Here is a 24,528-nt window from a genome sequence, read left to right as displayed (position 1 = left end):
AAATGCAGCCATGTTTCTTTGAGATGGGCTAATAGGAAAATCTTGAGCTAACAAGGAAATAAATCTCCCCAAGGCTAAACTTCGCAGAAAAATGGTTTCGTGTGCAGAGAAAGGAATTTTAAACAAGTTGGGCCAAATTCAGCCTGGCTGGAGCTGAACCGGCGTTGCTGCGGGTGCCTCCAGCCCGCTGCCGGCGTAACGGAGCTCAGTACCCACACCTCGGCGGGCTTTTTTTATTTTATTTTATTTTTTTTCCACAGTTTATGCCAATATAAATCAGGGCTGACACGTCCCGAGCTGCTGGGTTTACACCGGGCTGTAAAAGCCACCGCTGGGCAGATGGGAAAGGATGCGGCGGTTGGGGCTGGGGGCTGCTCCCCGGGGCCGGTGTGTGCCGTTAGCTGCCCGTTCTTGGCGTGAGATGGCGGCCGTGGCGAGGGCAAGGCTGCGCCGGAGGGCCCCGCGTACGGGGGGTGCAATGAACCCCCTGTCAGGGTATTGCAGGGGACGAGGAGCACGAGGAGGGATCAGGCGCCTTGGCTGGAGGTGCTGATGCCACATGCAACATCCGAGCTTGGGCTTTGGGTTTTCGGGCTCCAAGAGGCAGAGACACAAGGATGGGGTTGAAGGCTAAAAAAGAGATCTTGGCGTGGCCCCAGGTGATGCAGTGGGTGTGATTTCCTCAGGGTGTTTTCCCAGTGAGTGGTCACTTCCCCAGGGTCTCCTTCCCTCTTCGCATCCCTTCAACAGCTACTGCAGGTCTCTGCTCTGCTCTGGTTGCCCTTGTGTTTTCGTTGCATCTCCTCGGGTGATGGCAGCTGGGAAGAAAGAAGAGAAGGAGCTGAGATGTCCTGACATCCAGCCCAAATCACCCCAAATCCCCTCTCGCCCGTTTCAGCCACGAGACCAGGACTGGTTTCACCACACGCAGCGTCCCATCCAAGGGGGGACCACCCCAAATGGCACCCATCAGCCAGACCTTTCGGTGCCCGACGGGAGCGAGCTCCTCCATCTCGCGGTCCCCAGCCAGGAAAGGGAGCAGGATAGGACCAGGACCCCTGCTCGGATGTGAATTACAGCTGTGGGGCTGCGGAGCCCCCAGCCCGGCAAGGACCTGCCGGCGTGTTCTCGGCGCGGCAATGATTTGCGGCTCGGCCCAGCCCGGCTCGCTGCATGCCTTCTCCAAACAGATCCGTCTGAACCGGCTCAAGTTCTCCCCAGCACTAATTGATTTCTGCTCGCAGCCGGCTCCCTTTCAGCCCCCTGCCAGCCCCCGGCCCTCAGGAACCCGGAGATAAAGCCCCAGGGTCTCAGTTTCCTGTAGTCAACCTCCAAACATCTGATCAAGTGTCTTAAGTTGTGTGGATTTCTCTTTTTTTTTTTTTTCCCCTTCCCCTTTCTCAGGCATCCCTCGGGAAGTTCCCAGAACCATTCCTCATTTCTTCCAGCCATCTGCTCCGACCCACGGCAAGAAAAGTCTCCCTTCCTCCCAAACTCCCCTTAAAAACCGCGCTAATCCAACCCACTTGGGTCGCACATGGTTTTTTGCAAGGGACGTGGGAAAAAGGGCTCCTCGGCAGGAGAGGACCTCAAAGGAAACCCGGAGCGAGCGGAAAGCTTTCGGGGAAGCGGTGGATGGGGGAGAGGGCGCGCGCGGTAGCGTCCGCGCTGCCGTGAAATGGGGCGTCTCGGCGGGCCGGCCCCGACCGTTGTCAGCCCATAAAATGGGATCCTGCAAACGACTTCTCAGTGTCCTTCCAAAGGGAGCTGCTGCTCCGCTTCGTCCCTCCTCGGGCTGTAATTTAAGGGCTCGGAGGGGGTGTGCGTCCCTTCCTGGAACTGCTGGCGCTCCGCATGCTGTGAAGAATATTCCGCTTTTTCCATCTGTGACGAGATTTACGACCCGACAGCTCCGTTCAGATCTAGGTCTGATTTCGACGGTCGATGCTGGAATGTGATATTTTCCTAAATGTCCCTGTAGTGCCATGAAATCCAGTTATAAAGAAAACAAGGACATGTTTTAACAATAAAACCAATGTGCATGATCTAATTAAATGGCATAATAAAATTAGGAAATAAATGCACAAAGCATGAAAACCTGTTCCTTGAAAAGTGAATCAAATTGGCTACTAAAACGAGTGTTTATTCCTCGTGAAGGAAGCTGGAAGATCCTCTCCTCCTTCCCCGAGCTGTCTCCAGGTTTTGGGAAGGTTGAGCCGTTGAGGGTTGTTTTTCTCTGAGAGCTGGACGGAGCCGGAGGCGGCCAGGAGGGGGAAAAGGAAAGAAATATTTGCCTGGTGGATGCGTTTACCTGCTGGAAAACCCATCCAAGGTTCATAAATACATCGCGAAGATGCCAAAGCTGGGGGAGGAAGGGCTTTGCTGCTGGGGTGAACTCCAGCAAGACCCAAAAACATGGTTGGGAGACAATGACGACCCTGTGGAGCTGCTATTGGTAAAAAAAGGAGCAAATTTGGTTGCCGAACTCTCAAGCTCCTCTGAAGTGCAAGTAATAGGAATCTCTTCTTATCCATAAGCGTCCTAGTGCCCTCCAAGCGTGGGTTTGTGAGCTGGGGCAAGGGAAACTGAGGCAAGGGCGTTTGAGCCGGGAGCCCAGGGGATGTTCCCAGGCCATCGCTGTGAGTGATGCTGGCTCCGTGCGTGCGAGGCGGAGGAGGAGGTGAGTTTGACTCACCGCCGCGTTGGCAAGGGAAGAGGGAGCCAGGCCAAAGCCGGAGCCCTGGTTTTGCAGCCAGCACCAGGAGAGGAGAAGAGCCTGGCCCCGGCCGGGGGTCTGATGCTAAAACCTGGCAGGCGCGGGGTGCTTGGGCTGTGCTGGAGACGCCTGGGGTGGAATTTCCAAGTCTTTTTAATTCTTTCAGTTTTGCAAAACTTGAGCAATGGAGCCTGGAGTTTGCAAACCTCAACGTTTCGAAGGGGAGAGCTCCGATGTTTGCCATCACCCCAGCTACTGCGCGTGGTGCCAACAACCAAGAGCTTCTGGGGGGGCTGAGACCTCCCTAGGGGTGCCCACCTCTTCCCTCCCACTCTCCTGGCGATGCCTCGTGACGCCGGTGGAAAATTCCCTTTTCCTTTTCTCCTTGGCCCCGCCATCCATCCCTCATCGAGCCCATCCATCAATTAGCTTGGCGCGCTCTCCCTGGCAACTGCCTGTGTCATCTCGCATACCCCCGTGGTGTTAAATAATTAAACTGTAGCACGTTGTAAAAGAGCAAAAAAATAGTGATCTGTCTTACAGCTGCGGAATAAAATCGTTTGGCACTGACATCGAGATCAGATATCATTCTGGCAGGCGACGGTGCCAAAACTGGGCGCACGGTGGGGCCGGTGGCCCAGCAAATCTGTGGGATTTCAGGTGACCCCAGTGCTGGATTTGGCCCCCATGGCAGAAGGAAAAGCTCTCTGGCCCTGCCACAGTGGAAGGGGGTTGTTCAGGGGATGGGAAAACCTGTTCAAAAATAATTATTGCCCAACATCAGGCGATGTTGTGAACTCATAACTCAGCGTGGGAACGCGGAGTGGTTGGGTTATTGCTTTAATCAGCCTTGCGGGGTGTCGATAAGGACACGGGGTCTTATTTATTGCGGAGGTGAGAGCGCGTTCCGGCTCCCTGCCGGATCCTGCCGACCTCCCAGCGGGGACGCAGCTCCACGCGCCTTCGCGGCGAGGAGCTGAGCGGCGTCTCCGAGCCCGCGGGAGATGGACGGCCCCATCCAAACACCAGCGGGGCCGGAGCAGGGGACACAAGACGGGTGAAAACCTCAAGAATTTGGGATTTTTCTTTTTGCTTTGCAGTTTTGCCCACTAAAGAAACTTTCTGATTTATTCTTGGCCCCCATTTTCATGCGTAAGGGCATGACACACATTATCATTCACCACCTTCGTTTACATGTAGCAAACATAGGTCAATTTATTTCTAAATCCCCTTTTTTATGGCCCTATTGAACTATTTGCCACATTATTTATACGTTAATGCGATGAATCCCTCTGGATATCACACTGTCTAATAAATAACGCGACAAATCATTAAGCAGGGTGATAAAATCAAGCCATTTAAAAATACATCAACCTGTGTTGCTTTCCTGTAAAATAAGCTCCAGGGGCCCATCAGCGCCAGAGAGGAGGTGAGAGACGCACGCACACGTGCTCGCACACACAAAAAAAGGCAAAACACCTGCTTTTACCGAATACCCTGGAAAATGAGGGCTTGGTGGTTTGGGGGGTGGTGGTTTTTTATGCAGGCAATGAGGCTGGAAGGGGAAGGATGAAGAGAAAATGGGAGCGATGCGGGGTTGCGTTGGGGGATGGGTGGTGGTCGTGGGTACAGAGTTGAAGGTCGCTGGGCAAAACTCGCCCCTGAAACCACGCGAGACTCAAATCCTGCGATCGGCAGGACGGCGCATGCAGGCGCAGCCCGGCTCGGCCGTCGGCATCCTCCCGAAACGGTCACATAGGTAAGGCGGGCGAAGGCGGCTTGCTGCAACACGCCAAGACGTTCGCAGCGCTCGAGCTTCGGGCGAGGAAAGGTGCTGGGTGGGAGAGCAGACCCGCAGCCATGGCACCCCGTCTGGGGTTTTTCGGAGGAGCTGTGGCAGCGGGATCCCAAATCCTGGGTGGCCAAGTGCCGCATGTGATGGTGGGTGGGGAGGAGAGGTGACGTCTCACTCACCATCTACTCAAGCAACCACAAGATGGATTAGATAGCAGGTGCTTTCATCGTCGCATCCCTGAGAGCACCCAAAATCTTTCCAAGGATGTGGGAGGTGACCAAGGCCAGCAGGACGGTGGTGTGGGAAGAACGACAGATCCTCTCATCTTGCCTTCATCACCTGCCTCTCAACATCCCTTCAAGTGGATTTGCATCCGCAAAGGCTCCGTCCTCCCCGTCGGACAGATCTGCCTGCTCCGCGTGGATCCCGAATCGGGGGTGCCTTTGCCGGGCACCATCTCACCCGAGCCCGAGGAGAAAACCCGCGTAACTCGCCCGCTCACTACTCCAGAGCCATCACTTGCCTCTGGCACTTACAAATGATGTAATCCACTTTATTTGTGTGACAACAAAACGGTTATTATAGTAATAAGTATAATTAGCACGAGACAATTACCATAATAATACATTTCCCTTGTTCCAGAGGTACTTTTAAAAAACAGGTTTATTTAAGATTTTGAAGAAATAAATAAAAATTGCTCGGCGAGGCAGGGCAATAAAACATTTAGTTGTGCTGATGCGTGGGGAACAAAAAGCAGCTTCTGCCAGAGGCGAGCGTGGACTTGGAGATCGTTGGGTTGCTCTTTGCCCGGAGCTCAGGAAAACCTTATCCCAAAGATCTTCTCCAGGCAGGTGATGCAGCTGGGGAGAAATGGGAAATATGTGGGATAACCTGGGAAGGGCGGTCCAGCGTCATCTCCCGACGGATGCAGCACATCAGGCTGGGGGATGGCCCTTGGGTGTGGTGTGTGCAGGTGATGGACCTCCAAAAGACCCTGCTTTGGTGGCAACCATGGGAGGAAATTCCCCAAATACTTTTTCGGAGCTTGATGCTGCCACTTTTGAAGATGCTACAGGGAAGTGGAGCTTGAGGAACCACCAGAACTGCAGCGGGATAATTAAATTGGTTTAAAAAAGTGGATTTTTTTTTAGTTCTAAAAACACACCCATCTGCAGAGCAGGGAAGCTTTTCCAGGGAGCTTGGGTCTGGAGGTGCTTCAGGGCTGGGAGTTGAGCATCACGCGAAGGGCTTAGCTGCTCCGCCGGGGTCTTTAGGCTGGGTTTTAAACCTAGAATCGTTAAAAATAATCTGGGAGACGCGTTGCTGCTGTGACGCCCTCGGCCCCTACGGCCATGGGACACGTCCGGCTCCAGTCAGGATGAAAACATCGCCTTTGCTGGACCTCGTGTCCCTCCACGGAGTTACCGGGAGGTGGAGAAGATGTGGGAGTGGCGCAGTCCCCTGCTAACCGCCCCCAGCATCCCCCACCCCCCAAAATCCTCCCCTGCTCAGTCCCTCGTACCCCGATGTCTCTCTCCGGTGTGGATTCTCCGCTGGCTTGTAGGGTTGTGCTTTGGTTGCAGCTTTTCCTTTGGTTGGAGAGGTCATGTCTGTGGAGATGGGTCAGCAAAGGGGCATTTTCTCACCCAAAATGAGTGGTGAAAAAGCATCCAGCTGGAGCTGTGGGCGCGGCAGAGCCAGTTGCCAAAGATGCTGGCCAACAAGCCTCTTGCTGCTGCCTCTCCTTGCCACTGCGTGGCCCCGTGGGCAGCATTTCCCCAGTCACTGTGCTCAAAAACCAGTTCAAAACCAGTCCCGGGCTCGGCCTCCTTCCCTGCTTCGCTGCTCCTGCCTTTTCCCCTTGGATCACCCAACATTGTGTTGGCAGGATGCCTCTTCCAGAGCATCACTCTGTGTTTTGGGGCAGGATTTGGGGATTTGGGGTGGGGGCAGCTGTGTCAGAGCCACCTGGTGCTGACTTGCCGCTGGCCCAAGGGCTGAGTCACCTTTTTCTTGGTCTCCTGGCCGGCAGAAGAACCTGCTGCCACTTCAGGATGACGTTTGAACACCGGTTTGTAAAACCATCCTGAATTTCCTGAGCCGTTAGTATTTTTGCATTTAACCCCTTCCAGCGTGTCCCGGGGATGGGATCTGCAGGACATCACCTCTTCCTCATCGCCTTTCCACAAAGGCGATGCTCTGACCCAAAGACATTTTCTCTTCCTGCCTTCGAAGCGGGCGGCGTCTCCCGACTGTGCAGAAAGCCTTGAGTGTAAACACAAGCCTGGCCTTGGTATTTTTAAAAGATGCTTTGAAAAATTCACTTTAGGACCATTCTTCCCGCAGTCTTATTATTTTCAGATGCAAAGAGCAAGCCGCTTGACAGCCGGCAGCCGGAGTTAATACGATGCAAATGCAGCGAATCCAGCGCAGCTGAACTCCTTACGTCTCGGAGTAAGGCTGCTCCCTTGATTTCTTGACAATGGCTCTTTGGAAAGACACCAAGGCATCTTCTGCAAAGGATTTTCTCTTCTCAAGTCTGGTTCAACCAAAAGTTTATTAGTGGAAAGGGGGTAATGAAAATAACGTGAGCTGGCATCGTAAACACGCACACGCAGGCGGAGGAGCCCAACGCCGCTTGGAACAAGCCGTGTAAGCACCGTGGTGTCGTATTCCTGCGATCCTCCCAGCCAGCCAAACGCCAATAATTAGTCATAAATAATACCTAGGCTGCTCACAGCAGGTTAATCCTCTATAAACATGAACCGAGCTGGAGAAATAACCCCAGGATGGAAAACAGCCTGGTAGCCAAGTGAAAAGTTTTGCACAGACGGAGCTGTTGCCAGATTCTGAGTTGCTGGATATAAACAGTTTCTTGGCTCGTCCCACGGCTACTTGGCCACCGAGCATCCCTGCCTCCGCGGGGGTTGGTTTGGGCTGCTCCATGCTGCGGCAGGGACACCCGGCGGCTGCGGTCCTTCCTTGCGGCGCTCCCAAAATCCTGGTGGGATGCAGATGGGGTTTGCTGTGCCCATGAGGGTGGGTGCATGGGGGGGCTGCTGTGAATGAGCAGCCCAAGATCCATCCAGATGGACCAAAGCATGGAGCGATCCGGGGGGATTTCACCTGCCGCCGGCCCCGATTTCAGCCCGGGATGAGTCTCAGGAGACATCAAGGTGGTTATTTGATCTACAGCCCCCCAAATTATCCAGAGACGGTGAAGGGAGAGGAGGGATGGCCCAAAATACACCTTTTCTCCATGACTCTGCGAGGAGCTCCTGACGTTGAAGATGATGAAGCCCGGCCATGGGTCGTGGCCGTGGGTGGCCGGGAGGTGCCAGAGGTGCCACCAAGCTGAGATGGAAACTCAACCTGACCCCTGCCCTGGACCCTCGCCCCCCACTGCCCGGGTGGGCCGAGATCGGGTCACCCGAGATGCCGGCTCACGCTCGATTCCCCTTCGCAGGAGCTGCCAAAACTCAGTCTAAATAGAGAACTGTTAAGCCAGGCGAATTCTCACCAGGACCTCTCAGCTGCTATTTATAAAAGCTGCTGCCTGCACTAGAGCCGGGCAGGAGAGCGAGGAGGGCTCACACAATCCGGGAGAGGCCAAGCGGAGCGGCTGGATCAGCGTGTCTGGTTTGAAGACAACGCCGTGTCCGTAACGCTGTGCAGATGTTTAACCAAAGCAGTTCAGTCACCAGTTGCTTTCGTTTTCCTAATGGATTTTTTCTTTTTTTCTTTTTCCCCTCTCCCCTACCCATATGCATTTTTTTTTTCCTCTTGTCTTTCCATGCTACAAACCCCATATGCTCTCCGCCCCCGTCACAGGGATAACCCCAACTCTCCGTCAGGGATAACGTCCCTCCAGCCCTGCCCCAGGCAGTTCCCATGGACCAAAACGTCTTCTTAAATGTCACGAGGCTAGAAACAAGTCAGGACCCCAAACCCATAGGCCACGACATTGCCCAAGGACCGCAACAGCCCCCAAAAGTCCTTCTCGGCATTTTTCTCCACCCTGATATTCCCAACATTGGTGGGGGACCCTGGGTTGGTCACGGTGGGGAAGACATTAGGGAGCCATCCCCTGCCAGCAGCCAGCTTTTATTTTCTTAAGAGAAAAAACCTGGATCTCTGGGATCCAGGCTGATGGGAAGGGAATAGAGGGTGGAAAAACTCCTGTCTGTTGGAGCAAGTGGTTCTCCATGGCCAGAGAAGGGATGTGGGGCTGGAGATAGGGTCTGGGTGGCTGGAGATGGGGTCTGGGGAAGGAGGATGCCTGATGTGCGAGGACAATGTGGGATGGGACATCTGGGAGGGACGATGCTGTCCCTGAGCAAAGCCATCGCCTGCAGCCGCAGGGGTGGGAAGGGGCCAGAACCGCCCCAGGAGATGCAGCCGTTCCTCTTCTAAAAAAAAAAAATTAAAAATATTGGGTGTCAGCCCTGATGTGAGCTGGGCGGGAGGGTGGAGAAAGGCCATTTTCTGTCCCAGCATAATTCCTCCTTGTCACTCGCCGCGAGGAGCCGCATTCCAGCACCACCAGCTGAGGCAAACTTTCCAAAAATATCTCTTTCATGAGGAGTTATGGTTTTCGGCTTCCTCTCTTGGGGCGAAATCGTTCCCTACCTCCGTCCCTCCATCACAGCATCCCTTCCAGCCAGCAGAGAAATGAAACACATGATATTTTGCCCCAGATCTCTCCGGCTGCTGCCAAGAAAAGACACGGCTCTGTCAGAGCCAAATGTGGCCCCTTTCCAGCTCCCATGAATGGGATGTTTGGAAACCAGTTACAATTTATTTTCAGGGATTCTCAAAGAGCAGAAGAGGGGGCGGGAGGGCCGCTTTTTTTTTTTTTTTTTAACAGACATCTCTGACGTCATTTATTTTAAAAGGAGGAAAAGGGAAAAGGTGAAGGGGTAAAAAATGTTTTTTTTTTATGAAATTGTTCTCTGCTTGTGAGTGTGTGTTTCACCTAATAATTTTTAACCTGGAGGCCAATACCAACTGGATTAGGCAGCGATGCTCAGATCTGCCAAATTTCCTTGAGCCAGCAAAGCAGAGCAAAGAGATCCTCAGAGAAGGACCCTCAACCCTTTGCAGACATCAGAGAATCCACACCGCAGTTCATCTTCCACAGTCGCTTACCGTGAACCCAACACTGCCCCGTCTGCTGTTCAGAATCCTCGTCTTTCCACTCAGGAGGCCTTTTTTTTCCGGCAGCTGGATTTCGGAGAGAATTCCCTTGCCCGATCCCCTCCGGATTAGCCCCAAACGGCTGCTCTCTTGCCTCAGCCGCATACCTCGGAGATGACACCACCGCCAATTAGGGATCATGTGTTGACAATTAAGCGCCTTGGTATCGTTGCGAAATAAAATAAAACGAAAATATCAAGCGGAGCCCATTATATTGGCTAATTGGCTGACGGCATGGAGAGGGTGTTAAAATGGGTCTTTTAACCGCGCGTTAATCTCCCCGAAGACAAACTGTTTGTTTTCCCGTTTTTACGACTCTCGCTCCCACACACATTGTATATTTTGACCTGGATGATGGACAGAGTTATGGGAGAGAACTGTAAAAAAGTAATTACAAATTATGAAAAACATATATAGCCTTTTCAGGCTGGTGGATGAGGCAGTGTGGCCGGCGTCTCGCGAAGATTTAATGCTCCTGGGCTTTATTATCTCCATCTAACCATCCATCCTTACAAAGCGATTGCGGCGCGGGATGCTACCGCAAGAGCCCTGGCCGCCACAGCCTGCGAGAGCGATAAGGCAGCTCGCGCCCGGCCAATACCCGAGCGTCGTTTTATCCGCTAAGCCCGTGTGAAACGGCCGGCTCTCCAAGGTCAAGGCGTTTGGGGCGATACCAAAGGCCCATCAATCCCCTTGACGTTAACGAGGCAGGAGATGCAGGCGCTCGGCCAGGCTGCTGTTTGGCTGAGGATGAGGAGCTGGGCTCTGCGCCGGGGTGCTGAGCGGTGTCCCCATCGCGAAGGGGCGGGCACCACCCCCGTGGGGTCCCCCAGGTCACCGAATCCATGATAATGGCTTGCGGCCACCAAGTTGACACCCTTGAGTTGACAACACCGTTGGGTTTGGTGCTGGGAAGAGCAAACGGGATCACCCAAACGTGACCATGTGCATGGCGCAACGTGCGTGTACAATGGCCCTGGCCCTCGGCATGTCTTGATCCCACCACGTGTGCACCATGACAAGACCTACGCGTGTCCTTGGTGATGGTAGAGATGCTCTGGGACCATCCAGAAACCACAACTGGACCTCCAGAGCCTCCCCGGGCACTACTTCTGTGAAAAACAATTAAAAAAAGGCACGTGGAGGTAACCAATCAGTGAGGGAGCCTGGGCTTGGAGGTGCTCAGCAGTGGTCAGGATGATACCACCACCCACTCCGGGGGGTCTCTCCCACCCGACGGACGCTCCGCCTGCGGTCAGCTGCTGCTGGAGAGCCAACAAGGGCGGATACTGGCAAGGAGCTGACAACGAAATGAAAAACATCAGGTTGGAGACGCTCCAGCTCCTTGACAAGGCGACTACTCACACGCGGCGATGCCAGATGAGCCTCGGCCAAGAGGCGAGGGCCAGCTCCCCGCAGGGACACTGCTCCGTGCCGGCCCCAGCCGCAGCCACGGGTGGGAAGGGGGGGTTATGAAAACACCTCCGTGCCTGGGATTTTACGAGTTGCTTCCAAAAAGATTTAGGTCCTCCAGGAGGAGGTCTGGTGGCAAGCAGCAGGATGCTGGCTCCCTGTCCGCAGTGACGTGCAGGTGAGTCGGAAAATCTCCCAAAATTGGCCAGTTCAAGATCTGCTTCAAGCTGGAGAGAAGAGGACATTATCCAAGTCCAGGATGCACTGGCTGGGTCTTACCTCCCTGATCTTCGGCAGGGGTGTCTATCCAAGGGCATCCTCCAACTTGTCCCACTGGAGGGGTTGACATTGCCCACTATGAAGGTCCTCGCACTCACCCTTGACTCTAGCCCAGCTCTTGATTCTTGCATAGGATGAGGTGGGTGGAAGCCCTGGGACAAGTGAACAATCTCCATCCTTGGCATCTTCATCCTTGACATCTTCAAGGCAATGGTCCAAGGTTGCCCAAGAGTCCTCCAGAGTCACTTCCAGCCAATGCTGCTGGTCTCTGCAACCTCAATTGAGCCAAATCCCTCTGTGACACCCCAAAGAGCCTCAACAAGAGCCCAAATTTGTCTCTTAGTTGGCATGGAGCGACCAGAGGTCCCTTCCTACCTCCTGCAACCCTGCGTTGCCCTTCAAACACCACGGCCACTCTCCAGGCAACGCCGGAGCGACGCAGCCACAGCGAGGTGAGACCATCCGTGCTCCGCTGCCGGTCTCTTGGCCATACTCAGACACACGCAAGGAAATCTTACCTCACCATCTCCCCTCCAGACTGCACCCATTTAATTCCGCGTCTGATTTCGATGCTGATTTACGGCACCCAGGCCCTGGGTCTGGCTATTTTCAGATTGATTCGAACCTGCTGTCTATTGATTTAGCTGAAGTCGGTAGACGATGGCTTTATGTTAAGCAGCCATAAGGCGCTTTTAAATCAGCGCCCCTGGCCAACGCAGTGCTGGCGCTGGCAGCTTCGTAGGGAGGTATTCCCGTAAAGTGCCGGTCATCTGGAAGCCAGCGTCTGCGCCATTGCTGGGCTGGAAGTAAATGGTACGGGATTTTTATGTAAGATTCAAGACAAAGGTGGGATTTGGAGGCAGAGTTTTGCAGGGAGGAAGGAGCTGTGGAGGCTTTTTGAATTTAAGGGACTGAATCTGGGGGTCCAGGCTGAGCTCTGTTGCTTCAGGATGGGTAGGGGGGACAACTGGGGCCACATTGCTGTGGTTGTTCCTGGGCTGAGAGGTCTCCCCACCAGGTCACCCTGCAAATGGAGGGATGTCCCCATCGGTAAAGCTGCAATGTCCAAATGCCCAGGGGGTAACTGAGGCACAAGGACTCATGTGACCAGCCACAGTCTTCTGTGAGATGCCACCAAACATCTCTGGGAGGTGATTTGGATGGGTTAAGCTTCGGTCCAAGAGCCCTTGTTTCCTCTCGCGGGTGACCTCGGTGTTCCAGGTCCCTGACTCACCTCCTGCGACATCCCCTTGCTCCCCCGCGGCTGGAAAACCTCGCAAAATCCTCTTCATTCTGTGGGCTTTATTGCGCTATAAAAAGGTGTGGACCTTCCAATCCAGCCTGGCGAAAGAGGGAGAAAAAGATAAATAACACATCCCCGTAAATCACGCCGGGATTAATGGAGAGAGCTGAAGATAAAGCAAATAACGGCACGCGCAGGAGCGGCAGCGCCGCAGCAGAGCTGCCGTGTCCTTCAGGGAAGGGTGGATGGGGCCGTTGGTGATGGGATGCTGTTGGTAATGAGATACTCTTGGTGATGGGATGTCGTTGGGGATGGGGTGCTGTTGGGGATGGGGTGCTGTTGGGGATGCGATGCCATTGGGGGTGGGATGCTGTTGAGGATGGGATGCTGTTGGGGATGGGGTGCTGTTGGGGATGGGGTGCTGTTGGGGATGGGTGCCATTGGTGATGGGGTGCTGTTGAGAATGGGATGCCATTGGCAATGGGATGCTGTTGGTGATGGGTGCCATTGGGGATGGGATGCTGTTGGGGATGGGATGCTGTTGGCGATGGGTGCCATTGGGGATGGGATGTTGTTGGGGATGGGATGCTGTTGGGGATGGGATGCTGTTGGGGATGGGATGCTGTTGGCGATGGGATGCCGTTGGGGATGGGATGCTGTTGGCGATGGGTGCCATTGGGGATGGGATGTTGTTGGGGATGGGATGCCGTTGGCGATGGGATGCTGTTGGGGATGGGATGCTGTTGGGGATGGGATGCTGTTGGGGATGGGGTGCTGTTGGGGATGGGGTGCTGTTGGGGATGGGATGCTGTTGGGGATGGGGTGCTGTTGGGGATGGGATGCCGTTGGGGATGGGATGCTGTTGGGGATGGGATGCTGTTGGGGATGGGGTGCTGTTGGGGATGGGGTGCTGTTGGGGATGGGATGCTGTTGGGGATGGGATGCTGTTGGGGATGGGGTGCTGTTGGGGATGGGATGCTGTTGGGGATGGGGTGCTGTTGGGGATGGGATGCCGTTGGGGATGGGATGCTGTTGGGGATGGGATGCTGTTGGGGATGGGATGCCACCCAGCACTGCCTGAGTGCTAACTGCTCCGTACCTCAGTTTCCCCTCCCCACCTCCACCTGCAGGAGATGCTCCTGGGGCTCTTCCTGCTTCCTCATCCCCCGCTGCAACACTCCAGCCCCCGAATTCCCATCCAGCCCCGTGCATCCCCCAGGTAACAACCGGAGCCCAAATGCCCTTTGGCTCCTTTGACGCGCCAAATCCTGCTCTGGGAGCAAAACCCTGGTAACCTGGATGCTCTGACCACCGAGCCGCGCTCCCGCACGCGCCGAAAGATTTATCCCTGGGTAGTTGGCTGAGTTTCTAACGAGAGCCAAGACGGATGCTCCACTCACCAGTTAATAGGCTGGGTCTTGGATTAGTCACACTAACTGGCATCAGTGCACTGATTTTCTTTTTATTGCACATTATAACTCACGCCTGGGGAGGCAAGATAGAGAGGAGTCTCGCGGCACCGGGAAGATACGGCTCCAGACGGTTGTTCGGTGCTCGCCGCCGAGGATTTGCCGCTTCCCGGCTGCCACGAGTGGATGGCGGGGAGGGCTTGGTGCCCCAAACCAGGGACCCTCGTGGAAGGGGGAGATGGGGGTGAGGAGGGAGGGGAGGGCGTGGGCGGGATGCTGAGTTTGAGCATCCCGCCTGGGGTGCTGTGCCTCTTCGCCTCCCGGGGAGGGAGGGACGTGGCACCGCGCCACTGCGGTGGAGCCCCCATTGCGTCTCCCACTGCTCCTCCCCTTGGGTTTTGGTGTTGGGCCAGACATTTAGGGGCTGGGGGGCTCCTCCATCATCTCCTGCCCGGGGAGCAGCAGGATCCTGGTGGCCACAGGGCCGGGAGAAATCTTGGACCACAAATCCCCATCCCAGCCGGCCTGGACACGGCAGAACGTGGCTCGATGGGTGCCCATTGCATGGGTGTGAGGGTGCTGGGGTGCATCTCCAGCACCCATCCATCTCCAGTTCAGGGGTGGAAATCCCAGCTCGGTGGGGCTGGAGGAGCCGGGCAGGAGCAGGCAGCAGCTCCGCACGCTCATGCTAAGCTGTTATCTCCCCATCTAGTGACCGCAGCACGCATAGCAGGGCGCGCCGCACCGCAGATTATTTGGGATGCTCCCAAATTATTCAGGAGCCAAATAAACACCGGATGGAACGAGAGCTCCCGGAAAATGCCCGCCTCCCCCCAAAACCAAAACGTTTTGGGTGGGCAGCTTGGATGCGCCGCCAACCAAAAGCCGTGCAAAGGCGGGGGTCGTGTCCCTTGCGTGTCCCCAGCGCGTCCCCAAACCGGGCGACGCACGGGGCACCCTGGGGCGTCCCCACCCCAGGAGGCCTCGAGCGCCAGGCGGCTCTGACCGCAGCCGCCCTGGGGTTTTTCCTCTGCTCGCCCCGCTCAGCAGCTGGCTGTGATTTACGGCTCTTGCCGAAACGCTGCCACGTGGCCGAGCTCCCGTGGGCGCCCGCCCTGAGCCCCCGAAATCCTGCCGGAGGCCGATGGGATGCGCGTGGGGGATTTTTTTGGGTTTGATTTTTTTTTTCACATGCAAATGCTTTTTTTTTGGCTTTAAAAAGCAAGCAAGCAAGCAAGCAAAAAAAAAAAGGAAAAATTTGCTTTGTTGCAAGGTTTGCTTCTGTATCTGGAGAGCGCGGCTGGGCTGGAGATGCACCCGCCGACGCTGGGCACCCTGGGCACCCAAGTGAACCCTGATTTTGGATTTTTTCACCCCAATTTTTCCCCTTTAGGGTGACATGGTGTTCGAGGGAACATTTTTCCTCTGGCTTGCTTCATGCCAGCCTGCTTCGGTGATGCTTGGGCCTGGCCTCCCCATCCCCCAGCCCATCACCGGGGCATCAGGGCACCTTCTTCCCCCCTCAAACCCAACCCTTGACTCTCTCTCCAGACAACCCCGAGCCTCCCCCTTCCCTTTCCGACCCCCTGTGATATTTCAAGCTTTACACCCCAAGACACAAAGGCTCCAGCTCTCCCTGAACACAATGCGACTGCCGATGTCGATGATTCACAAATCTTTTTTTTTTTTCCCAGATGCTTCCATGACTTTCCCAACCTTTCCAGAGGCAAAACGCGGACGATAATTGTTTTCATGCAAATTAAAGCCAATTAAACCAAGACAGAGTTTACTGGAAGGCGAGACGGACTTTCTGAGGAGCGAAACCTGTTTGGATTTCATCACGGCTTTAATTACAGGTTGACACGGGGGTGATTGCGCGGCCGCGACTTGGGCGCACGTTGGCTTCTTTTTCATTTTTTTGGGGGGTTTTTATTTATTTTGGTGCAAAAAGGTGAAGCCACAGGACTTCTCCTGCCTGCTTGCTGCAGGAGGGATCCATCCCAGCTGCAAACGCAGGGTGGGGGCAGCATCTGGCCCCGCTTGGGGCAGGCCGGGAATCTTGGGGCCGTCTTTTGGCAGGAATGCCGAAATCGCGGGAGCGAGGAGGGGGGTAATTGCTTTGCAGGCTCCGGAGCCTCACGGAGCCCCAAAGGGAAGCAGAACCTTGCCGACGCAGCCACAAAATATGCAGGGAACAAGCCGCGACAGGCCGAGCCGCCCAGGCTCCAGCCGCCCGCTGCGCCTGGCTCGCCCCGGCTCCGCTTGGGATGGAGCGCAAGGAGAAACGTGCTCTCCTTGCATTTTTTCTCCAATTTTTTTTTTTTTTTTTTTTGCCTTCCCTTTGGCATCCCCATGCAATTCTTGCAAAGAATTGCCCGGCAGAGCTGGTGGAGAGGTTGGGGAGAAGCCGGTGCAGAGGTCTGGGCTCGGCTTTGCTGCGGCGTTGGGTGCTCCCGCGGCGCAAGAGCTGGGATGTTCCCAAGGCTGGGCTGGTCCTGCGAGACGAGAGCGCGGCTGGGATGCGGATGTCCGGTGGTGCAAGGGCAAAATCAAGACTGGGACGCTCCCCCGGTGCAAAGCAGGGCTGCAGTGTGGATGCTCCCTTGGTGCAAAAGCAAAATGGACGCAGGGAGGTTCCCCCAACGCAAAAATCGAGTTGAGGTGGGGATGCTCCTGAGATGCAAGAGCCAAATCCAGACGGGGATGCTCCCGTGGTGCAAGACCAAGTAGAGATGCTCCCCCCATGCGAAAGCAAATCCAAGGCAGGGATGTGCCCCCGTACAAAAGGTCTCGCCCCAGCCCCGTGGGCTCTCTGCACCCCCAGCCAGCGCCCGCCGCCTCCCCCCTGTCCCAGCATTTCCACACAGAGATTTTTTTCCCCGCGTGCCCTCGCGCGTTTTCCCTCGTCCCGGCCGCTCTGGAAGGCGTACAAAGGAGCCCAAGCCGCCGCGCAGCCCGAAACGCCGGCGCGGAGGCAAGCTGGGGCTGGCAGAGCGCAGACGGGAGGCGGCTGCCCAGAAAATGCACCCTGGAGAGGTAAAACCCTCGCGGATTATGCAAACCCTCCGCCGCCGCCTTTCCACCCAGCGCCCTGACAAACCCCGCTCCCTCCTTGCCCGCAGCGAGTCGTTTTCCTTTTGATCAGCAAATAAAACATAATTAGTTGGGTTTTTCTTTTTTTTTTTCTATCTTTTTTTTTTTTTCACCGTCAGCACAGAGACTGATGGGGGGGAGGGTTCATTTTTAATTTTCATTTTCCCCCTTTTCTTCTCTTCTCCACCCAAACCAGCTGGTTCCTGCGTCCCACTGGCGACGCTCCTCTGCAAACGGCGGAGGATTTGGCAGGATTTGGCCCTTCGGAGCGTGCCTGCGGCAGGATTCGGCCAGGCTGCGGAGCACTGTCGGCTGAGATTGCCTCCCTGGGGCTCACTGCCTTCTGCTTGGCTTCTCGAGCGTCTAATATGAGGTTGTGCTGCAGCCCTCTGCAGAGGTGCAGCATCTCCCCTTTTCTCAGCTGCCTCATTTGGGATAATTTAGAGGTTTTTTTTTCTCCTTGCTGTTAACATGGCTGAGAATTGGCCGAATTACGTTCAATTTTAGCGAGGGATGAGCTGCCTGCAAAAATAATTGCTCAAAGTGTTAAGAAATGTTCTGCAATCAGAGCCGGGAGGGTGCTGGGTGCTGTGAGGGTCCCATGGGTGCCCATGATGGCGGGATGCCGGCGGCACCCCCGCTGCGAGCAGGGACACGCAGGGCTGCGGATGAGCAGACGTAACGCTCCCCCTGTCGAAGCCCAGCTGGAAAACCGGGATCCATCGGAGCTGCCGCAGAGCCAGGGGCGAAAAGGGAGCGGGGAAGAAGGGGTTCACCCCCCCAAAACCTCATCGTCTCCGCCGTGACGGGCCGGATTGGTCTCCGCCGCGCTCTTTGCGAGCTCGGGGAAGGAAAAAGCTGAGTTGCAAAAATGCCACTCGACCCCGGAGGCTTCGCCGAGGCGTTTGGGCACCCCCCAAATTTGCGGCATTTCGGCTCTGCCTCGTCTCATCGGTGTTTTCCCCTAAAGAAATAAAGCTCTGGGGAGGGGCGTGACCCCGCGGGAGCGGATTCAGGGCAGGGAAGAGTGGCTGGGGGGGGTGCCAGGCTGGAAAAGGGGCATTATTTCGGCTTTCGGGGTGCCCTGAGGGACGCAGGGCTCTTTCTCCACCACCTTGGGGTCCCCATGTCTGTATTTGTGCAGCCCCACAGCTTGCATTTCATTCCCAATTACTCTTTTTCCCTTAATACAACCATTTATTTGGTTTTTTGACCCAGGCAAGCCACCCTGCGGCGGCCGACCCTGGGGAAGGGGATCCTGACCCTCTGCCACCGCCACGGTCCCCTTCCCCAGCCCCCTCCCAGTTCCCCAGTGGGGGGACTGGGTGTGTCCCCAGCCTTTCCCGCGGGGGACGTTTTTCACCGCCTCATCTCGAAGAAGAAACCTCTCTGTGGTGAATCCCTCTTCACCGCGACGCCGTTGCCCCGTCGGCGGGGAGCGTCTCGTTTCCTACGTGAATTTATTTACCTGCGGCTCCCCGGCCGGATTGAAGAGCCCTGGGCGAACCGCTCCTTTCTCCCCGCGCGGCTGTTTATAGACGAGGATATTTATAAACAAGCCAGAAATGCTCCAAACCGATCGAATAACCCGTAAAAAAAAAAATAAGATTTGCAAGGTGGAGGTGGCGAGGGGGGGAGAAAAGCCCACCGAGGTCCGCAGCGGCGTGGAGCATCTTGCGGCCGCGGGGCGTCAGGGGGTGGGGGGTTCCTCCTTTTTCCCAAGGGATTTGGCTCTTCAGGTTGGAAAATGATGGTTTTCCACCCAAAAATACCCCCAAAGGGTCTCAGCGGCTCTTGGGTATGGGTGTCGCTCTGTGTGGCTCCTGAAAGCTGAGCGGTGGCCACCAAAACCCCTCTTCTGCCACCTCACCGAGCCCAAAAGGGCAAGTTTCACCCCAAACGACGCCCCGGGGTGCAGCGGCTGAGCCGATGGTTGGAGTCGCACCAAAAGGAGCGCAGAATGGAAAATGGGGCAATTCTCCGGGGTTTTGGGTCACTGCTGACCAGGGCGATGGGAACGGGCTGGTTCATCCGTCCATCCCATCGCGTAGAGGTGTCCGGGGCCGGCACCGGACTGGACGGATGGGGATGAGTTTGTGCTTGGGTTAAATCCCCTCTGGTTACACCAGGCGCACAAAATCCCACAAATCTCCCTAAAATGGGGCAAAACCCATGGATTTAGGGGAAAAAAATTGCCACAGGGAGCCCTGAGCCAGCCAGCCCTTGGCAGCAAAATCAGCAAGAGCCATGCGAGGATTTCAGAGCAGGAAAAAAAAAAAACTAAAAACACCTCTTTTTTTTTTTTTCATTTCTTTTTAATTTTATTAGCTTTTTTTTTTTTTTTTTTTTTCCCAAAAGCGGCAGCTTTTCAAGCGGAACGCAGCCAAGGCGGTTTTTCTCCGGGGGCAAATAAATAAAGCGGAATGAAACCTGCGGGAAGGAGCGTCTCCTGACCTTTTCAAAGACAATTAAAATCCTGACGGAAACGGTGTTTTAAGGAGAATAATCAACGCTTTGCATGAAAAAAAATAATAAAATCAGGGTTTTTTTTTGCCCAAGGAGGGTTTTTTTCTTTCGCCAGCTGAAAGGGTGCAGCGAGCGGTGCTGGTTTACGGGGAAATAAGCAGGGATTTGGGTGCGTTGGCACCTGCCGACGGTAATTGGGCGCAGCGCGGGAGCTGGAGATTTCCCCCGGCGTTTTTCGGAGGCGATAACGGGTTTTGAGGTGGGGGATTTCTGCCCGGTTGCTCTTTATTCCCCCTCCTTCCCCACCCCTGCAGCCTTGCTCAGGTTTATAGAGCATCTCTGCGGTGCTCATTACCACCGTATCTGTTCTTTCAGACTATTTTAACTTTTTTTTTTATTTTATTATTTGATTTTACGACTCTTTTTTTTTTTTTTCTCCCAGGTAATACTAAAAAAAAAAAAAAAAAAAAGCACATCCCGCAGCCCCTTTGCCTGGAGGGATCCGATATAAAATACAGAACAATTTGTCAGTTACAACAGGAAATAAAAATGATATATTAGAGGGACGGAGCCAACCTCCACCCTGCTCCCATCGGCAAAAGGTTTCACCTCCTCTTGTCGTGAGAAGCAGAAATGCCGGCTAAGAAAAAAAAAAGGCTGGAGAAAATACACTTTTGGGTGAATATTTGGGATTTTTGGTGGTTTTCCAGGCTGGGGAATGTAAAGTCATTTGCAGTAGGGATTTTTAAGCGTGGAAAAATAACCCAAAAACCAGCGGCCAGACCCTGAGAGGCTTCAAAAGCTGCTGGGGCAAAATCTAGGACCCAAAAATATCCTTTAATTTTCTTTTCATCCATAGAAAATGCGGATTTGGGGGCTGAAAATACCCCGTGGGGGTCAAGGCTCCTCTAACCAGACCTGAACCCCCGGCCAAATTTTTTGAAGTGTTCCACCTCGAGGCTGAAAATGGCCAAATTTGGGGTTTCTTCACCAAAAATGAGTTTTCTCTGTGGGAAGCGGTGCTTCCAAGAAAACCAGCCTGCCCCAAAACGAGGCAGAGGGAAAAAAAAACGGTTGGAAAATGATGGGAAGAAATGCTATTTCGCCGTCATCCTCCTGGGTTTTTCGATCTCGGCGTCTTCCCGGGAGCGTGGCTGCGGGAGGTGCTGGAGAGGAGCTGGTGCGAGGACACAAGGTTGGGATTTTTGGGGAGAAAATGGAAAGTCCTGATCCCGGGAGACGGAGCCAGGCGTCCTGCCCAAAATAGGCCTCGCCTGCGCCCAGGGAGCACCCATGGGAGATGGTGGGGGGTGGGAAGCCCCCGTGACACCTCCCAGGAGCCGCTGCCAACGAGTTTGGGCAAAACGGGATTGAATTCGAAGCTTCGGGAGGAACCGGGATCTCTGGGCCGTCCCGGCACCCGTGCCGTGGTGGTGGCCACTCCGTGGGCCGAGCAGCCGTTCAGAAGCTCTTCTCTGCTGTATTTTTGGGGGTTTCTCACCCAAATTGAGCCTGTTGGCCGTTTGCTCTGTGGGGAGACGTGAACTGGGGGGCAGAGGTGGCTGGCACCCATCACCGCGGTGTCTGGGCCGCATCCCAAAGGCCTAAACCCGAGGCGGAACCGCGGTCCTGGCCCTTCGCGCCCCCATGTCCCCGCCGTCTCTGACCCCGTTTTCCTGGGAAAGCTGCAGGAAAAGGAAAAAAAAAATGTTAAAAAGCCCAGGATTTGGGAGAGCGAGGCGGACAAAGGGCTGCGGCGGGAAACAAAGCGCTGGCAGGAGGCGGACGTCTCCCGAGGAGCTGGCGACAGTAAATCACCGCCGCGCCGGGGCGGCCGCCATCGCCGGGGCTGGAAGCGCAGGGGACAATTGGGGACACGCCGGAGCGGTGTCACCCCCCTGCAAAAGCACCCGCGCTCCCCGGGCTGGGGGGGCTGCGGCGTCGCACACCCCTGGGTGGGGTTTGGTCCCTGTCCCGGTGGCGCTGGGGGACAGAGAGATTAATGATCAATGAGTAATGATTAATGATTAGTACCGATCCGTGCGTCCTGGTCTGGGATGTGTCTTTCCCTCGCCTCCCTGCCCCAGCTGGTTCAGCTCACTGATCCTGCAGGAAACTGGTCGGAAACTGGGATGGGGTGAAATGACCGGATAAGGATGGGGGGGACTGGGAGGCTCAAATCCACTGGGATAAGGATGGGGGGGGACTGGGACGCTCAAATCCACTGGGATAAGGATGGGGGGGACTGGGACGCTCAAATCCACTGGGATAAGGATGGTGGGGGCTAGGAGGCTCAAATCCACTGGGATAAGGATGGGGGGGGGCTAGGAGGCTCAAATCCACTGGGATAAGGATGGGGGGGACTGGGAGGCTCAAATCCACTGGGATAAGGATGGGGGGGGGCTAGGAGGCTCAAATCCACTGGGATAAGGATGGGGGGGACTGGGAGGCTCAAATCCACTGGGATAAGGATGGGGGGGACTGGGACGCTCAGCCCTGCCAGCCCGGGACACCCCTGACACCGTAATCCGGATTTTGCCACCCAAATGGGGAAGTCGCCCACCTGGTGTGGGTGCTGGGGCAGCCCCCAGTGCTGGCCTGGGCCGTGCGGGGAGGGGAGGGCATGGACCGGCGGGATGGAGGGGGAGGGCGGGGGGAGAGGGGCTGGGTGAGTGGAAAGGAGAGACGGAGAGCGAGGATGGGCAGTGGGATGGGAGGGACGGAGGGATGGGAAGGATGGAGGGGTGGGAAGGATGGAGGGATGGATTGGAAGGACGGATGGATAAGAATAGACAGAAAAGATGGATAAACGGACGGAAAGGACAGACAGACGGCTGGGTGGGCTAGATGGATGGAAAGGATGGGTGGAGAGAAAGGATGGAGAGATGGAAAGGAGAGAGAAGGGATAAGTGGATCGAAAGGAAAGACAGAAAGATAGAGGAGGAAGGGTGTGGGGTGAGGAGGAAGGGTGTGGGGCGAGGAGGAAGGGTGTGGGGTGAGGAGGAAGGATGGGTGGACAGAAAGGACAGACAGACAGATAGAGAAGACAGACGTGGCGAGGAAGGAGTGACAGGGAGGATACAGGGGTAGGAGGGCTGCAGGGATAAGGAGAGATGGAAGGAAAGGAGAGAAAGACAGAGAGGCAGGAAGGAAACGTAGGGAGGAAGGACAGACGGAGAGGAAGGACGGACAGGAGAGGAAGGACGGACGGCGGCCAGAAGGATTCCTCTCTCCTCAGGGACCTCCTTGGGCTTCTCCTTCCTCCCCAGCCCCCTCTTCTTCACCTTGGCCTCAATGGCTCCCACGTCAGCCCGGCCACAGCGCCTGGACCCCTCACACCTCCCGCATCCCATCCCTGTCCCACCCCGTCCCCATCCTTGTCCCTGTCCCAGTCCCCATCCCCATTCCTGTCCCATCCCAGTCCCATCCCAGTCCCATCCCTGTCCCCGCCGGGGTACACCGTTGCACAACAGCGGGCCCGTGCCGCTCTCCTCCGCCCGCACCATCCCCCGCCAGCCACGCTCCTGCCTTCGCCTTTTTGATTTTCTGCTTGGATTTCAAAGGCGCCGCGCGCCCGCCTGCATACAAATGGCGGCTGCCCCCCCGCCGGAGAGCCGCAGAGCAGAGATGGGGTTTTTTTGGTTGCCCGTTGCCATGGAAACCATCCCTCCGCTGCTCTTCAACTTCCCGAGCATCCCTGGCCAAGGTGGTGGGCGTTGGGCTGGGGAGCGGTCCCCGGGCTACCTGGCGGGGACGGGCGAGGATGCGCCGCGCGCCGGGGGCCGACTGGGGACCCCAGGGCAGCCCCCCACCCCTGGGGGACCCCAGGGCAGCCCCCCGCCCCTGTTGTCCCCGACACAACCTTCACCTTGACCTTGGGCGTCTCCCACCCCGGGGATGAGAAACGGGGTTCAGGGCGGAGCGGACCCCCGCGGCGTTCCCGGAGGATCAGGCCCTCGCGGGGTTTAGGAGACAGGCCGCGGCCTGGGGCCCTGCTCCCTATTTTCCCCTTTTTTTGCCCAAAATGAATCTCCCCGGCCATTTTGCAGCTCTGCCCGTGCCGGCTTTACGACCTCAGAATCCTGATGTTCGGCACCGAAAAATCGGCCGCGGAGCCGGGGGAGCTCGGGTTTTATCGGCTTCGGGGCTCAGGCAGCGCCGCGTCCTCCTGACCTTGATGTTAGCAGGATTTTTTTTTGGGGGGGGGGATCATTTCCAGCCCCAAAATGCAGCTCCCGACTCCGAGGCGGCTTCATCCCCGTTAACCCACACCCGAGTTTCAGCTCCGGGTGGGAAAAGTGGGAGAGACGGACGGAGCTGCCTCCCCGCCCCGGGTTTGCGCGTGGGGAAACTGAGGCACGGGAGGGGGGGGATGTTGCTGCTGGTCTCCCCGGGGCAGAACCGGGGGCCGAATTTGTCCCCTTCCCAGCGCGGGGCTGTCCCCCCTCTGCCCCCCCGCCCCGCCGCTGCCGACCCCGGCGTTGATTTAATGGGCTGTAATGGGAATGAAAATGGAGCGGCTTTAATGGGTTTCCTTCTCGTTTAAATATTCATTTTCCAGCCGCTCTCCCCCCGCTTTTGTGGCCGGCGCTGGTGGAACGAATCCCAGTTCCCAGCCGGCTTTTGCCCTTTTCCAGCTTTTCTCAACAGAATCTGGGAGGCAGGGAGGACAAAAAAAAAAAAAAAAAAAGCAGAGTTCACCGATTTGGTGGAATTTTGGGGGAATGAGGCAAAAGAGGCAAAGAGCTGGTGTGACCCTGTGCAGGACAGCGCGGCGAGCACAACCTTTATTAGCCATCAGAGAATCCACTGCGGCTGGGTAGCAGGGGGGTTGCGCTGTGCCTGAGGTCACTGGTTTTTTTGGGGGGGGGATGGTGGGATGACGGGGAGTCTCGCCGAGCCCTTAGCCCCCCGCGGA

Source organism: Chlamydotis macqueenii, chromosome 29 (genome assembly GCF_036417535.1).
Source record: "Chlamydotis macqueenii isolate bChlMac1 chromosome 29, bChlMac1.mat, whole genome shotgun sequence".
NCBI classification, from domain to species: Eukaryota; Metazoa; Chordata; class Aves; order Otidiformes; family Otididae; genus Chlamydotis; species Chlamydotis macqueenii.
This window is presented reverse-complemented; position numbering follows the sequence as displayed.